Source organism: Microcebus murinus, chromosome 8 (genome assembly GCF_040939455.1).
Source record: "Microcebus murinus isolate Inina chromosome 8, M.murinus_Inina_mat1.0, whole genome shotgun sequence".
Classification (NCBI taxonomy): Eukaryota; Metazoa; Chordata; class Mammalia; order Primates; family Cheirogaleidae; genus Microcebus; species Microcebus murinus.
The window spans coordinates 227,788-244,324 of NC_134111.1; the positions used below are offsets into that span (position 1 = coordinate 227,788).

Sequence of the window (16,537 nt, forward strand, 5' to 3'; positions counted from 1 at the left end):
CCCCACAATACGCTGGAACAACATGAGAGGTAAATGAATAAGAACACAGGGGGTAGGGGGGCACGGGCAACACATGTCACCTTAATACTTGGACTCCCATCATCTGCTTGAAAAGAGAGAGAAAAGAAAATGCAATACTAGAGATAAGAGACACTTTTTAAAAATAATGAATCCGAAGAGAAAAGTCAAAGGAGGCCTGTGGAGCAGGTCTGGGTGTGACTCCGGATCCCCCAACATCAGGTGCCACCACCAAAGATTCCTGCGTGTAGCCCATAGAACCCCAAAAGCAACGGGACGAGTTCTGGTCACATACTCCCTCAAAATGACATCCTGGCCTTCTTCTGCAACTCCCTCCCCTCTCAGACTCTCAAGGTTTCCTCCAGCGTGTCGGTTCCCACAGAGCAGACCTTTGGTCTGAGACCTGACAGTCCAGAAGCCACGCATGCTGCCGCGTGGCGGCGGTGTCGCGGCTCGGGACAAGAGGAGGCCCCACAGTGCGGGCTGGGGCGCCAGGCACCGCGGCGGGCGCTGAGGGTGGGGGTCACCCCCACCCGGGGCCGCCCCCGCACTCCCAGAAACGCGACAGAACCAGAGGCAAAAAAAAAAAAAAGAAGAAGAAGAAGAAGCCTACGGCACCCGGTATTCCCGGGCGGTCTCCCATCCAAGTTCTAACCAGGCCCGACCCTGCTTAGCTTCCGAGATCGGGCGCGTTCGGGGTGGTGTGGCCGTGGACGGCGGAGGGCGCCCCTGCCCCGCTCAAGAAGCGGAGCCTCTCTGCGCTTCCCCGCCGCCTCCTCCCGCCCCAGGCCCCGCGCCGGCGCTGACCCGCGCCGGGCCGGGCCTGTTGAGTTCGCCGGCCGGGTCCGGCGGGCTCCCAGGGACGGGGGTGACAGGCGGGGCGGGCAGGGAGCGGCGGGCCGGGGTTGGGGGCTGTCTCTCTATACACACACACTCACACTCAGTCTCTCACTCACACTCACACAAGATGCGCCTCCACGGCTGGACCCGCCAAGGTGGAGACCTTCCAGCCCCCCTCCTCTCCTCGCCTGGCCTCCTTCACCTCCCCGCCCCCACCCCCAGCGCCGCTGACTGCGCACGGGCGGGCGGGGCGCTCGCCCTTTGACCCCAGCCAGGGGCCGCCCTCCCCCACAACCCCTTTCAGCTGCTCCCCCCACCCTGTGGTCGGGCGGCCGCCTGTTCCCCCGGGCCAGGGCTGGGGCACAGCGCACGGGGGAGGGGAGCGAGTGTATGGGGCGTCTCTCTCTCTCTCGGGATGTGTCCCATGGGTGGGGTGGGGTGGCGTGGTTTGTGGGGCGCTGAAGAAATCAGTCCCCTCCATCTCCTCCCTCTGGAAAACCCCCGAGCCCTTGGAGAACTGCCGGCACCGCTTCGTGGGGGCCGGGACCCTCCTCTGTGTCCTCCTGTGGCCCAGTCCAAGGGGCCTGGGCCTGGCCGGGGCTGCATTGGACCCCGACCACCCTGGCGTGTGGACTCGCTAACAATCGGCGATTAGATATTGGATTCCAGCGTCATTGAGGTCATTTCACTAATGAGTGCACCGGAAAGAGTTTCCTAATCCATCTGTGAGGGTGGCAACTGAAAGAGAATTTGAAAGCTGACAGAATAGGCGAGGAAAGGCATAGGAGATTTCCACACCCAGTAGGGAAGCCTTTCCCGAAATGGAAGAAAGAAAGGAGCAAACAGAGACACACCGGTAGCCCGCCCGGATCAGAGTCTGCCCCTGAGAGAAAGCACCCTGACCAGGTTCACCCGTGGGTGGGTGGCGAGCTAGCGGCATTCAGAAGAGCGAGGCCCGCAGTCTGTGCAGAAGACACCTGCACTCGGGTGTGTGTGGCGGCACAATTCCCAAGCAGCTCCAGATGTTAAACCAAGGAGAAGCCAGGGAGTTCCCAACGCCCCAGGTGTCCTCAGCCCACGACTGGCTGCTGTGGGAATGCGAAGCCCGGCTCCTTGTCTCAGAGCGGGGCAACCAGGAGGTGTGATGTCCACCCCGGGGTTCCTAGGAGGATCAGGCTGAAGCTGGGACTTGGCCTGAAAGTGTCCCCTCGCATGGCCACCCCCTTCCCCTTCCTGCTCCTCTACTCCTGGTGCCCCTCCATCCAGGGGCCAGACCTTAAAGAGTCACCCGCAAGAGAATCCTGGTCCCAAAGGAGCCTTCTGGGGGACCCGTGCTGAGAGAGGTTGTGGGCATGGCCCGCTGGGGCTCTGCCCGACCCAGGGCTGAGAGATGCAACCTCCCAGCTCTGGGTCCCTGCAGGAAGTGTTGGCAAGCACAGGGCCAGTCCTCCAAAGGCCCAGGTGCAGGGAGCCCAGGCCAAGCAGCCCGTGGAAGAAGCCACATGCTGTGCCACCCCGGGGAACACGACTGCAGGCCACGGCCCTTCCCGCCTCCTCCTCCTCCTCCTCCTCCTCCTCCTCCTCCTCCTCCTCCTCCTCCTCCCACCCTGCCCCCGCCCCCGCCCCCACATGGCGCAGGGCCCAGAGACACCTCAGACACTTGCTACCCAAAGTGCAAAGGGCATCAGTTGCTCCTCCAAACCCCCCCCCCAGCCCAGCAGACCGCGTTGTCCAGCCAGCCCCCGGGCCTCCCTGGGGTGCCCAGCACAAAAGTGCAGACACCCACCGGACCCTCAATCTCAGTTTTCGGATGTTTTTGCCACTCTAAGGACCCGCAGGCCAGCTGGGCCTTCTGGCAGGACAGAGAGCCCCGGAATCCGACGTGGAGAGCTGGGTGTACGTCCCCATGAGGAGCCGGTCCCCACCTCCGCGGCTCCCCCCTTGCGGGGAGTGGCAGCCGCGGGGCCTCAGAGAAGACACCAGGCTGGGCCCCCGCGGCACAGCGGGAGCACGTCCCCCGCAGGCCACTTAGCGAGGGCGGCAGGCGGACGGTTGGGTTGCGCGAGACGCTGCGGCCACCCTGCTACCGGGTTCCTGGGAGGGCGTCCTGGAAGCAGCGTCCACACCAAGCCCTTGGAAGGCCCAGGCGACGGAGGAGCCCCGTCAGGCAGGGGCCGAGGACGGTGACAGGTGACAGGTGACAGGCCGGGCGGGAAGGAGTCAGTCAGGCAGGGGCCGAGGAGGAGACGGGCTGGGTAAGGGTTAGGGTTAGAGTCAGGGCACAAGTCACAATCGCAAAGACCTGGAAGTGACCCGAGTGCCCATCGACCCACGAGTGCGTCAATAAAATGTGGCGCGTGGACACCACGGAGTGCTATTCGGCTGTGAGGAACAGCGGTGAGAGGGCACCTCTCGTGGTTCTCCTGGCCAGAGCTGGAACCCGTTCCAGTAAGCCAGGTATCCCAAGAATGGACACACGAGCACCACGTGCTCGCGCTCACCGGCAAATGGGTACGAACCGATGGACACCTAAGTGGACACAGAGGAATCACCTTCATCGGGTGGGTGTCGGGCGGGCGTGGGGAGGGGATGGGCATACACATCCCTTAGGAACGGGGTGGGTGCGCACCCACTGGGGGATGGGCGCACTTGAAGCTCTGACCCGAGGGGGGTGGCGGGGAGAGGGCGATGTACCCGACCTTAACATTGGTGCCCCCACAATACGCTGGAACAACATGAGAGGTAAATGAATAAGAACACAGGGGGTAGGGGGGCACGGGCAACACATGTCACCTTAATACTTGGACTCCCATCATCTGCTTGAAAAGAGAGAGAAAAGAAAATGCAATACTAGAGATAAGAGACACTTTTTAAAAATAATGAATCCGAAGAGAAAAGTCAAAGGAGGCCTGTGGAGCAGGTCTGGGTGTGACTCCGGATCCCCCAACATCAGGTGCCACCACCAAAGATTCCTGCGTGTAGCCCATAGAACCCCAAAAGCAACGGGACGAGTTCTGGTCACATACTCCCTCAAAATGACATCCTGGCCTTCTTCTGCAACTCCCTCCCCTCTCAGACTCTCAAGGTTTCCTCCAGCGTGTCGGTTCCCACAGAGCAGACCTTTGGTCTGAGACCTGACAGTCCAGAAGCCACGCATGCTGCCGCGTGGCGGCGGTGTCGCGGCTCGGGACAAGAGGAGGCCCCACAGTGCGGGCTGGGGCGCCAGGCACCGCGGCGGGCGCTGAGGGTGGGGGTCACCCCCACCCGGGGCCGCCCCCGCACTCCCAGAAACGCGACAGAACCAGAGGCAAAAAAAAAAAAGAAGAAGAAGAAGAAGCCTACGGCACCCGGTATTCCCCGGCGGTCTCCCATCCAAGTTCTAACCAGGCCCGACCCTGCTTAGCTTCCGAGATCGGGCGCGTTCGGGGTGGTGTGGCCGTGGACGGCGGAGGGCGCCCCTGCCCCGCTCAAGAAGCGGAGCCTCTCTGCGCTTCCCCGCCGCCTCCTCCCGCCCCAGGCCCCGCGCCGGCGCTGACCCGCGCCGGGCCGGGCCTGTTGAGTTCGCCGGCCGGGTCCGGCGGGCTCCCAGGGACGGGGGTGACAGGCGGGGCGGGCAGGGAGCGGCGGGCCGGGGTTGGGGGCTGTCTCTCTATACACACACACTCACACTCAGTCTCTCACTCACACTCACACAAGATGCGCCTCCACGGCTGGACCCGCCAAGGTGGAGACCTTCCAGCCCCCCTCCTCTCCTCGCCTGGCCTCCTTCACCTCCCCGCCCCCACCCCCAGCGCCGCTGACTGCGCACGGGCGGGCGGGGCGCTCGCCCTTTGACCCCAGCCAGGGGCCGCCCTCCCCCACAACCCCTTTCAGCTGCTCCCCCCACCCTGTGGCCGGGCGGCCGCCTGTTCCCCCGGGCCAGGGCTGGGGCACAGCGCACGGGGGAGGGGAGCGAGTGTATGGGGCGTCTCTCTCTCTCTCGGGATGTGTCCCATGGGTGGGGTGGGGTGGCGTGGTTTGTGGGGCGCTGAAGAAATCAGTCCCCTCCATCTCCTCCCTCTGGAAAACCCCCGAGCCCTTGGAGAACTGCCGGCACCGCTTCGTGGGGGCCGGGACCCTCCTCTGTGTCCTCCTGTGGCCCAGTCCAAGGGACCTGGGCCTGGCCGGGGCTGCATTGGACCCCGACCACCCTGGCGTGTGGACTCGCTAACAATCGGCGATTAGATATTGGATTCCAGCGTCATTGAGGTCATTTCACTAATGAGTGCACCGGAAAGAGTTTCCTAATCCATCTGTGAGGGTGGCAACTGAAAGAGAATTTGAAAGCTGACAGAATAGGCGAGGAAAGGCATAGGAGATTTCCACACCCAGTAGGGAAGCCTTTCCCGAAATGGAAGAAAGAAAGGAGCAAACAGAGACACACCGGTAGCCCGCCCGGATCAGAGTCTGCCCCTGAGAGAAAGCACCCTGACCAGGTTCACCCGTGGGTGGGTGGCGAGCTAGCGGCATTCAGAAGAGCGAGGCCCGCAGTCTGTGCAGAAGACACCTGCACTCGGGTGTGTGTGGCGGCACAATTCCCAAGCAGCTCCAGATGTTAAACCAAGGAGAAGCCAGGGAGTTCCCAACGCCCCAGGTGTCCTCAGCCCACGACTGGCTGCTGTGGGAATGCGAAGCCCGGCTCCTTGTCTCAGAGCGGGGCAACCAGGAGGTGTGATGTCCACCCCGGGGTTCCTAGGAGGATCAGGCTGAAGCTGGGACTTGGCCTGAAAGTGTCCCCTCGCATGGCCACCCCCTTCCCCTTCCTGCTCCTCTACTCCTGGTGCCCCTCCATCCAGGGGCCAGACCTTAAAGAGTCACCCGCAAGAGAATCCTGGTCCCAAAGGAGCCTTCTGGGGGACCCGTGCTGAGAGAGGTTGTGGGCATGGCCCGCTGGGGCTCTGCCCGACCCAGGGCTGAGAGATGCAACCTCCCAGCTCTGGGTCCCTGCAGGAAGTGTTGGCAAGCACAGGGCCAGTCCTCCAAAGGCCCAGGTGCAGGGAGCCCAGGCCAAGCAGCCCGTGGAAGAAGCCACATGCTGTGCCACCCCGGGGAACACGACTGCAGGCCACGGCCCTTCCCGCCTCCTCCTCCTCCTCCTCCTCCTCCTCCTCCTCCCACCCTGCCCCCGCCCCCGCCCCCACATGGCGCAGGGCCCAGAGACACCTCAGACACTTGCTACCCAAAGTGCAAAGGGCATCAGTTGCTCCTCCAAACCCCCCCCCCAGCCCAGCAGACCGCGTTGTCCAGCCAGCCCCCGGGCCTCCCTGGGGTGCCCAGCACAAAAGTGCAGACACCCACCGGACCCTCAATCTCAGTTTTCGGATGTTTTTGCCACTCTAAGGACCCGCAGGCCAGCTGGGCCTTCTGGCAGGACAGAGAGCCCCGGAATCTGACGTGGAGAGCTGGGTGTACGTCCCCATGAGGAGCCGGTCCCCACCTCCGCGGCTCCCCCCTTGCGGGGAGTGGCAGCCGCGGGGCCTCAGAGAAGACACCAGGCTGGGCCCCCGCGGCACAGCGGGAGCACGTCCCCCGCAGGCCACTTAGCGAGGGCGGCAGGCGGACGGTTGGGTTGCGCGAGACGCTGCGGCCACCCTGCTACCGGGTTCCTGGGAGGGCGTCCTGGAAGCAGCGTCCACACCAAGCCCTTGGAAGGCCCAGGCGACGGAGGAGCCCCGTCAGGCAGGGGCCGAGGACGGTGACAGGTGACAGGTGACAGGCCGGGCGGGAAGGAGTCAGTCAGGCAGGGGCCGAGGAGGAGACGGGCTGGGTAAGGGTTAGGGTTAGAGTCAGGGCACAAGTCACAATCGCAAAGACCTGGAAGTGACCCGAGTGCCCATCGACCCACGAGTGCGTCAATAAAATGTGGCGCGTGGACACCACGGAGTGCTATTCGGCTGTGAGGAACAGCGGTGAGAGGGCACCTCTCGTGGTTCTCCTGGCCAGAGCTGGAACCCGTTCCAGTAAGCCAGGTATCCCAAGAATGGACACACGAGCACCACGTGCTCGCGCTCACCGGCAAATGGGTACGAACCGATGGACACCTAAGTGGACACAGAGGAATCACCTTCATCGGGTGGGTGTCGGGCGGGCGTGGGGAGGGGATGGGCATACACATCCCTTAGGAACGGGGTGGGTGCGCACCCACTGGGGGATGGGCGCACTTGAAGCTCTGACCCGAGGGGGGAGGCGGGGAGAGGGCGATGTACCCGACCTTAACATTGGTGCCCCCACAATACGCTGGAACAACATGAGAGGTAAATGAATAAGAACACAGGGGGTAGGGGGGCACGGGCAACACATGTCACCTTAATACTTGGACTCCCATCATCTGCTTGAAAAGAGAGAGAAAAGAAAATGCAATACTAGAGATAAGAGACACTTTTTAAAAATAATGAATCCGAAGAGAAAAGTCAAAGGAGGCCTGTGGAGCAGGTCTGGGTGTGACTCCGGATACCCCAACATCAGGTGCCACCACCAAAGATTCCTGCGTGTAGCCCATAGAACCCCAAAAGCAACGGGACGAGTTCTGGTCACATACTCCCTCAAAATGACATCCTGGCCTTCTTCTGCAACTCCCTCCCCTCTCAGACTCTCAAGGTTTCCTCCAGCGTGTCGGTTCCCACAGAGCAGACCTTTGGTCTGAGACCTGACAGTCCAGAAGCCACGCATGCTGCCGCGTGGCGGCGGTGTCGCGGCTCGGGACAAGAGGAGGCCCCACAGTGCGGGCTGGGGCGCCAGGCACCGCGGCGGGCGCTGAGGGTGGGGGTCACCCCCACCCGGGGCCGCCCCCGCACTCCCAGAAACGCGACAGAACCAGAGGCAAAAAAAAAAAAAAGAAGAAGAAGAAGAAGCCTACGGCACCCGGTATTCCCGCGCGGGCTCCCATCCAAGTTCTAACCAGGCCCGACCCTGCTTAGCTTCCGAGATCGGGCGCGTTCGGGGTGGTGTGGCCGTGGACGGCGGAGGGCGCCCCTGCCCCGCTCAAGAAGCGGAGCCTCTCTGCGCTTCCCCGCCGCCTCCTCCCGCCCCAGGCCCCGCGCCGGCGCTGACCCGCGCCGGGCCGGGCCTGTTGAGTTCGCCGGCCGGGTCCGGCGGGCTCCCAGGGACGGGGGTGACAGGCGGGGCGGGCAGGGAGCGGCGGGCCGGGGTTGGGGGCTGTCTCTCTATACACACACACTCACACTCAGTCTCTCACTCACACTCACACAAGATGCGCCTCCACGGCTGGACCCGCCAAGGTGGAGACCTTCCAGCCCCCCTCCTCTCCTCGCCTGGCCTCCTTCACCTCCCCGCCCCCACCCCCAGCGCCGCTGACTGCGCGCGGGCGGGCGGGGCGCTCGCCCTTTGACCCCAGCCAGGGGCCGCCCTCCCCCACAACCCCTTTCAGCTGCTCCCCCCACCCTGTGGCCGGGCGGCCGCCTGTTCCCCCGGGCCAGGGCTGGGGCACAGCGCACGGGGGAGGGGAGCGAGTGTATGGGGCGTCTCTCTCTCTCTCTCGGGATGTGTCCCATGGGTGGGGTGGGGTGGCGTGGTTTGTGGGGCGCTGAAGAAATCAGTCCCCTCCATCTCCTCCCTCTGGAAAACCCCCGAGCCCTTGGAGAACTGCCGGCACCGCTTCGTGGGGGCCGGGACCCTCCTCTGTGTCCTCCTGTGGCCCAGTCCAAGGGGCCTGGGCCTGGCCGGGGCTGCATTGGACCCCGACCACCCTGGCGTGTGGACTCGCTAACAATCGGCGATTAGATATTGGATTCCAGCGTCATTGAGGTCATTTCACTAATGAGTGCACCGGAAAGAGTTTCCTAATCCATCTGTGAGGGTGGCAACTGAAAGAGAATTTGAAAGCTGACAGAATAGGCGAGGAAAGGCATAGGAGATTTCCACACCCAGTAGGGAAGCCTTTCCCGAAATGGAAGAAAGAAAGGAGCAAACAGAGACACACCGGTAGCCCGCCCGGATCAGAGTCTGCCCCTGAGAGAAAGCACCCTGACCAGGTTCACCCGTGGGTGGGTGGCGAGCTAGCGGCATTCAGAAGAGCGAGGCCCGCAGTCTGTGCAGAAGACACCTGCACTCGGGTGTGTGTGGCGGCACAATTCCCAAGCAGCTCCAGATGTTAAACCAAGGAGAAGCCAGGGAGTTCCCAACGCCCCAGGTGTCCTCAGCCCACGACTGGCTGCTGTGGGAATGCGAAGCCCGGCTCCTTGTCTCAGAGCGGGGCAACCAGGAGGTGTGATGTCCACCCCGGGGTTCCTAGGAGGATCAGGCTGAAGCTGGGACTTGGCCTGAAAGTGTCCCCTCGCATGGCCACCCCCTTCCCCTTCCTGCTCCTCTACTCCTGGTGCCCCTCCATCCAGGGGCCAGACCTTAAAGAGTCACCCGCAAGAGAATCCTGGTCCCAAAGGAGCCTTCTGGGGGACCCGTGCTGAGAGAGGTTGTGGGCATGGCCCGCTGGGGCTCTGCCCGACCCAGGGCTGAGAGATGCAACCTCCCAGCTCTGGGTCCCTGCAGGAAGTGTTGGCAAGCACAGGGCCAGTCCTCCAAAGGCCCAGGTGCAGGGAGCCCAGGCCAAGCAGCCCGTGGAAGAAGCCACATGCTGTGCCACCCCGGGGAACACGACTGCAGGCCACGGCCCTTCCCGCCTCCTCCTCCTCCTCCTCCTCCTCCTCCTCCTCCTCCTCCTCCCACCCTGCCCCCGCCCCCGCCCCCACATGGCGCAGGGCCCAGAGACACCTCAGACACTTGCTACCCAAAGTGCAAAGGGCATCAGTTGCTCCTCCAAACCCCCCCCCCAGCCCAGCAGACCGCGTTGTCCAGCCAGCCCCCGGGCCTCCCTGGGGTGCCCAGCACAAAAGTGCAGACACCCACCGGACCCTCAATCTCAGTTTTCGGATGTTTTTGCCACTCTAAGGACCCGCAGGCCAGCTGGGCCTTCTGGCAGGACAGAGAGCCCCGGAATCCGACGTGGAGAGCTGGGTGTACGTCCCCATGAGGAGCCGGTCCCCACCTCCGCGGCTCCCCCCTTGCGGGGAGTGGCAGCCGCGGGGCCTCAGAGAAGACACCAGGCTGGGCCCCCGCGGCACAGCGGGAGCACGTCCCCCGCAGGCCACTTAGCGAGGGCGGCAGGCGGACGGTTGGGTTGCGCGAGACGCTGCGGCCACCCTGCTACCGGGTTCCTGGGAGGGCGTCCTGGAAGCAGCGTCCACACCAAGCCCTTGGAAGGCCCAGGCGACGGAGGAGCCCCGTCAGGCAGGGGCCGAGGACGGTGACAGGTGACAGGTGACAGGCCGGGCGGGAAGGAGTCAGTCAGGCAGGGGCCGAGGAGGAGACGGGCTGGGTAAGGGTTAGGGTTAGAGTCAGGGCACAAGTCACAATCGCAAAGACCTGGAAGTGACCCGAGTGCCCATCGACCCACGAGTGCGTCAATAAAATGTGGCGCGTGGACACCACGGAGTGCTATTCGGCTGTGAGGAACAGCGGTGAGAGGGCACCTCTCGTGGTTCTCCTGGCCAGAGCTGGAACCCGTTCCAGTAAGCCAGGTATCCCAAGAATGGACACACGAGCACCACGTGCTCGCGCTCACCGGCAAATGGGTACGAACCGATGGACACCTAAGTGGACACAGAGGAATCACCTTCATCGGGTGGGTGTCGGGCGGGCGTGGGGAGGGGATGGGCATACACATCCCTTAGGAACGGGGTGGGTGCGCACCCACTGGGGGATGGGCGCACTTGAAGCTCTGACCCGAGGGGGGAGGCGGGGAGAGGGCGATGTACCCGACCTTAACATTGGTGCCCCCACAATACGCTGGAACAACATGAGAGGTAAATGAATAAGAACACAGGGGGTAGGGGGGCACGGGCAACACATGTCACCTTAATACTTGGACTCCCATCATCTGCTTGAAAAGAGAGAGAAAAGAAAATGCAATACTAGAGATAAGAGACACTTTTTAAAAATAATGAATCCGAAGAGAAAAGTCAAAGGAGGCCTGTGGAGCAGGTCTGGGTGTGACTCCGGATCCCCCAACATCAGGTGCCACCACCAAAGATTCCTGCGTGTAGCCCATAGAACCCCAAAAGCAACGGGACGAGTTCTGGTCACATACTCCCTCAAAATGACATCCTGGCCTTCTTCTGCAACTCCCTCCCCTCTCAGACTCTCAAGGTTTCCTCCAGCGTGTCGGTTCCCACAGAGCAGACCTTTGGTCTGAGACCTGACAGTCCAGAAGCCACGCATGCTGCCGCGTGGCGGCGGTGTCGCGGCTCGGGACAAGAGGAGGCCCCACAGTGCGGGCTGGGGCGCCAGGCACCGCGGCGGGCGCTGAGGGTGGGGGTCACCCCCACCCGGGGCCGCCCCCGCACTCCCAGAAACGCGACAGAACCAGAGGCAAAAAAAAAAAAAGAAGAAGAAGAAGAAGCCTACGGCACCCGGTATTCCCGGGCGGTCTCCCATCCAAGTTCTAACCAGGCCCGACCCTGCTTAGCTTCCGAGACCAGACGGGATCGGGCGCGTTCGGGGTGGTGTGGCCGTGGACGGCGGAGGGCGCCCCTGCCCCGCTCAAGAAGCGGAGCCTCTCTGCGCTTCCCCGCCGCCTCCTCCCGCCCCAGGCCCCGCGCCGGCGCTGACCCGCGCCGGGCCGGGCCTGTTGAGTTCGCCGGCCGGGTCCGGCGGGCTCCCAGGGACGGGGGTGACAGGCGGGGCGGGCAGGGAGCGGCGGGCCGGGGTTGGGGGCTGTCTCTCTATACACACACACTCACACTCAGTCTCTCACTCACACTCACACAAGATGCGCCTCCACGGCTGGACCCGCCAAGGTGGAGACCTTCCAGCCCCCCTCCTCTCCTCGCCTGGCCTCCTTCACCTCCCCGCCCCCACCCCCAGCGCCGCTGACTGCGCACGGGCGGGCGGGGCGCTCGCCCTTTGACCCCAGCCAGGGGCCGCCCTCCCCCACAACCCCTTTCAGCTGTTCCCCCCACCCTGTGGCCGGGCGGCCGCCTGTTCCCCCGGGCCAGGGCTGGGGCACAGCGCACGGGGGAGGGGAGCGAGTGTATGGGGCGTCTCTCTCTCTCTCTCTCTCTCTCTCTCTCTCTCTCTCTCTCGGGATGTGTCCCATGGGTGGGGTGGGGTGGCGTGGTTTGTGGGGCGCTGAAGAAATCAGTCCCCTCCATCTCCTCCCTCTGGAAAACCCCCGAGCCCTTGGAGAACTGCCGGCAACGCTACCGTGGGGGCCGGGACCCTCCTCTGTGTCCTCCTGTGGCCCAGTCCAAGGGGCCTGGGCCTGGCCGGGGCTGCATTGGACCCCAACCACCCTGGCGTGTGGACTCGCTAACAATCGGCGATTAGATATTGGATTCCAGCGTCATTGAGGTCATTTCACTAATGAGTGCACCGGAAAGAGTTTCCTAATCCATCTGTGAGGGTGGCAACTGAAAGAGAATTTGAAAGCTGACAGAATAGGCGAGGAAAGGCATAGGAGATTTCCACACCCAGTAGGGAAGCCTTTCCCGAAATGGAAGAAAGAAAGGAGCAAACAGAGACACACCGGTAGCCCGCCCGGATCAGAGTCTGCCCCTGAGAGAAAGCACCCTGACCAGGTTCACCCGTGGGTGGGTGGCGAGCTAGCGGCATTCAGAAGAGCGAGGCCCGCAGTCTGTGCAGAAGACACCTGCACTCGGGTGTGTGTGGCGGCACAATTCCCAAGCAGCTCCAGATGTTAAACCAAGGAGAAGCCAGGGAGTTCCCAACGCCCCAGGTGTCCTCAGCCCACGACTGGCTGCTGTGGGAATGCGAAGCCCGGCTCCTTGTCTCAGAGCGGGGCAACCAGGAGGTGTGATGTCCACCCCGGGGTTCCTAGGAGGATCAGGCTGAAGCTGGGACTTGGCCTGAAAGTGTCCCCTCGCATGGCCACCCCCTTCCCCTTCCTGCTCCTCTACTCCTGGTGCCCCTCCATCCAGGGGCCAGACCTTAAAGAGTCACCCGCAAGAGAATCCTGGTCCCAAAGGAGCCTTCTGGGGGACCCGTGCTGAGAGAGGTTGTGGGCATGGCCCGCTGGGGCTCTGCCCGACCCAGGGCTGAGAGATGCAACCTCCCAGCTCTGGGTCCCTGCAGGAAGTGTTGGCAAGCACAGGGCCAGTCCTCCAAAGGCCCAGGTGCAGGGAGCCCAGGCCAAGCAGCCCGTGGAAGAAGCCACATGCTGTGCCACCCCGGGGAACACGACTGCAGGCCACGGCCCTTCCCGCCTCCTCCTCCTCCTCCTCCTCCTCCTCCTCCTCCTCCTCCTCCTCCTCCCACCCTGCCCCCGCCCCCGCCCCCACATGGCGCAGGGCCCAGAGACACCTCAGACACTTGCTACCCAAAGTGCAAAGGGCATCAGTTGCTCCTCCAAACCCCCCCCCCAGCCCAGCAGACCGCGTTGTCCAGCCAGCCCCCGGGCCTCCCTGGGGTGCCCAGCACAAAAGTGCAGACACCCACCGGACCCTCAATCTCAGTTTTCGGATGTTTTTGCCACTCTAAGGACCCGCAGGCCAGCTGGGCCTTCTGGCAGGACAGAGAGCCCCGGAATCCGACGTGGAGAGCTGGGTGTACGTCCCCATGAGGAGCCGGTCCCCACCTCCGCGGCTCCCCCCTTGCGGGGAGTGGCAGCCGCGGGGCCTCAGAGAAGACACCAGGCTGGGCCCCCGCGGCACAGCGGGAGCACGTCCCCCGCAGGCCACTTAGCGAGGGCGGCAGGCGGACGGTTGGGTTGCGCGAGACGCTGCGGCCACCCTGCTACCGGGTTCCTGGGAGGGCGTCCTGGAAGCAGCGTCCACACCAAGCCCTTGGAAGGCCCAGGCGACGGAGGAGCCCCGTCAGGCAGGGGCCGAGGACGGTGACAGGTGACAGGTGACAGGCCGGGCGGGAAGGAGTCAGTCAGGCAGGGGCCGAGGAGGAGACGGGCTGGGTAAGGGTTAGGGTTAGAGTCAGGGCACAAGTCACAATCGCAAAGACCTGGAAGTGACCCGAGTGCCCATCGACCCACGAGTGCGTCAATAAAATGTGGCGCGTGGACACCACGGAGTGCTATTCGGCTGTGAGGAACAGCGGTGAGAGGGCACCTCTCGTGGTTCTCCTGGCCAGAGCTGGAACCCGTTCCAGTAAGCCAGGTATCCCAAGAATGGACACACGAGCACCACGTGCTCGCGCTCACCGGCAAATGGGTACGAACCGATGGACACCTAAGTGGACACAGAGGAATCACCTTCATCGGGTGGGTGTCGGGCGGGCGTGGGGAGGGGATGGGCATACACATCCCTTAGGAACGGGGTGGGTGCGCACCCACTGGGGGATGGGCGCACTTGAAGCTCTGACCCGAGGGGGGAGGCGGGGAGAGGGCGATGTACCCGACCTTAACATTGGTGCCCCCACAATACGCTGGAACAACATGAGAGGTAAATGAATAAGAACACAGGGGGTAGGGGGGCACGGGCAACACATGTCACCTTAATACTTGGACTCCCATCATCTGCTTGAAAAGAGAGAGAAAAGAAAATGCAATACTAGAGATAAGAGACACTTTTTAAAAATAATGAATCCGAAGAGAAAAGTCAAAGGAGGCCTGTGGAGCAGGTCTGGGTGTGACTCCGGATCCCCCAACATCAGGTGCCACCACCAAAGATTCCTGCGTGTAGCCCATAGAACCCCAAAAGCAACGGGACGAGTTCTGGTCACATACTCCCTCAAAATGACATCCTGGCCTTCTTCTGCAACTCCCTCCCCTCTCAGACTCTCAAGGTTTCCTCCAGCGTGTCGGTTCCCACAGAGCAGACCTTTGGTCTGAGACCTGACAGTCCAGAAGCCACGCATGCTGCCGCGTGGCGGCGGTGTCGCGGCTCGGGACAAGAGGAGGCCCCACAGTGCGGGCTGGGGCGCCAGGCACCGCGGCGGGCGCTGAGGGTGGGGGTCACCCCCACCCGGGGCCGCCCCCGCACTCCCAGAAACGCGACAGAACCAGAGGCAAAAAAAAAAAAAAGAAGAAGAAGAAGAAGCCTACGGCACCCGGTATTCCCCGGCGGTCTCCCATCCAAGTTCTAACCAGGCCCGACCCTGCTTAGCTTCCGAGATCGGGCGCGTTCGGGGTGGTGTGGCCGTGGACGGCGGAGGGCGCCCCTGCCCCGCTCAAGAAGCGGAGCCTCTCTGCGCTTCCCCGCCGCCTCCTCCCGCCCCAGGCCCCGCGCCGGCGCTGACCCGCGCCGGGCCGGGCCTGTTGAGTTCGCCGGCCGGGTCCGGCGGGCTCCCAGGGACGGGGGTGACAGGCGGGGCGGGCAGGGAGCGGCGGGCCGGGGTTGGGGGCTGTCTCTCTATACACACACACTCACACTCAGTCTCTCACTCACACTCACACAAGATGCGCCTCCACGGCTGGACCCGCCAAGGTGGAGACCTTCCAGCCCCCCTCCTCTCCTCGCCTGGCCTCCTTCACCTCCCCGCCCCCACCCCCAGCGCCGCTGACTGCGCACGGGCGGGCGGGGCGCTCGCCCTTTGACCCCAGCCAGGGGCCGCCCTCCCCCACAACCCCTTTCAGCTGCTCCCCCCACCCTGTGGCCGGGCGGCCGCCTGTTCCCCCGGGCCAGGGCTGGGGCACAGCGCACGGGGGAGGGGAGCGAGTGTATGGGGCGTCTCTCTCTCTCTCTCTCTCTCTCTCTCTCTCGGGATGTGTCCCATGGGTGGGGTGGGGTGGCGTGGTTTGTGGGGCGCTGAAGAAATCAGTCCCCTCCATCTCCTCCCTCTGGAAAACCCCCGAGCCCTTGGAGAACTGCCGGCAACGCTACCGTGGGGGCCGGGACCCTCCTCTGTGTCCTCCTGTGGCCCAGTCCAAGGGGCCTGGGCCTGGCCGGGGCTGCATTGGACCCCAACCACCCTGGCGTGTGGACTCGCTAACAATCGGCGATTAGATATTGGATTCCAGCGTCATTGAGGTCATTTCACTAATGAGTGCACCGGAAAGAGTTTCCTAATCCATCTGTGAGGGTGGCAACTGAAAGAGAATTTGAAAGCTGACAGAATAGGCGAGGAAAGGCATAGGAGATTTCCACACCCAGTAGGGAAGCCTTTCCCGAAATGGAAGAAAGAAAGGAGCAAACAGAGACACACCGGTAGCCCGCCCGGATCAGAGTCTGCCCCTGAGAGAAAGCACCCTGACCAGGTTCACCCGTGGGTGGGTGGCGAGCTAGCGGCATTCAGAAGAGCGAGGCCCGCAGTCTGTGCAGAAGACACCTGCACTCGGGTGTGTGTGGCGGCACAATTCCCAAGCAGCTCCAGATGTTAAACCAAGGAGAAGCCAGGGAGTTCCCAACGCCCCAGGTGTCCTCAGCCCACGACTGGCTGCTGTGGGAATGCGAAGCCCGGCTCCTTGTCTCAGAGCGGGGCAACCAGGAGGTGTGATGTCCACCCCGGGGTTCCTAGGAGGATCAGGCTGAAGCTGGGACTTGGCCTGAAAGTGTCCCCTCGCATGGCCACCCCCTTCCCCTTCCTGCTCCTCTACTCCTGGTGCCCCTCCATCCAGGGGCCAGACCTTAAAGAGTCACCCGCAAGAGAATCCTGGTCCCAAAGGAGCCTTCTGGGGGACCCGTGCTGAGAGAGGTTGTGGGCATGGCCCGCTGGGGCT

At 63.5% G+C, this 16,537-nt stretch overlaps 5 pseudogenes; all 5 read right to left on the reverse strand.

The window, feature by feature from the left end:
* Positions 1 to 624: 624 nt before the first annotated feature.
* LOC142872614 (uncharacterized) lies at positions 625 to 733 on the reverse strand (annotated as a pseudogene).
* A 3,460-nt stretch (positions 734 to 4,193) lies between these two features.
* LOC142872692 (uncharacterized) lies at positions 4,194 to 4,302 on the reverse strand (annotated as a pseudogene).
* Positions 4,303 to 7,746: 3,444 nt separating this feature from the next.
* On the reverse strand, positions 7,747 to 7,855 carry LOC142872753 (uncharacterized; annotated as a pseudogene).
* A 3,454-nt stretch (positions 7,856 to 11,309) lies between these two features.
* Positions 11,310 to 11,428, reverse strand: LOC142872586 (uncharacterized; annotated as a pseudogene).
* Positions 11,429 to 14,916: 3,488 nt separating this feature from the next.
* Positions 14,917 to 15,025, reverse strand: LOC142872693 (uncharacterized; annotated as a pseudogene).
* Between the last annotated feature and the right edge of the window lie 1,512 nt (positions 15,026 to 16,537).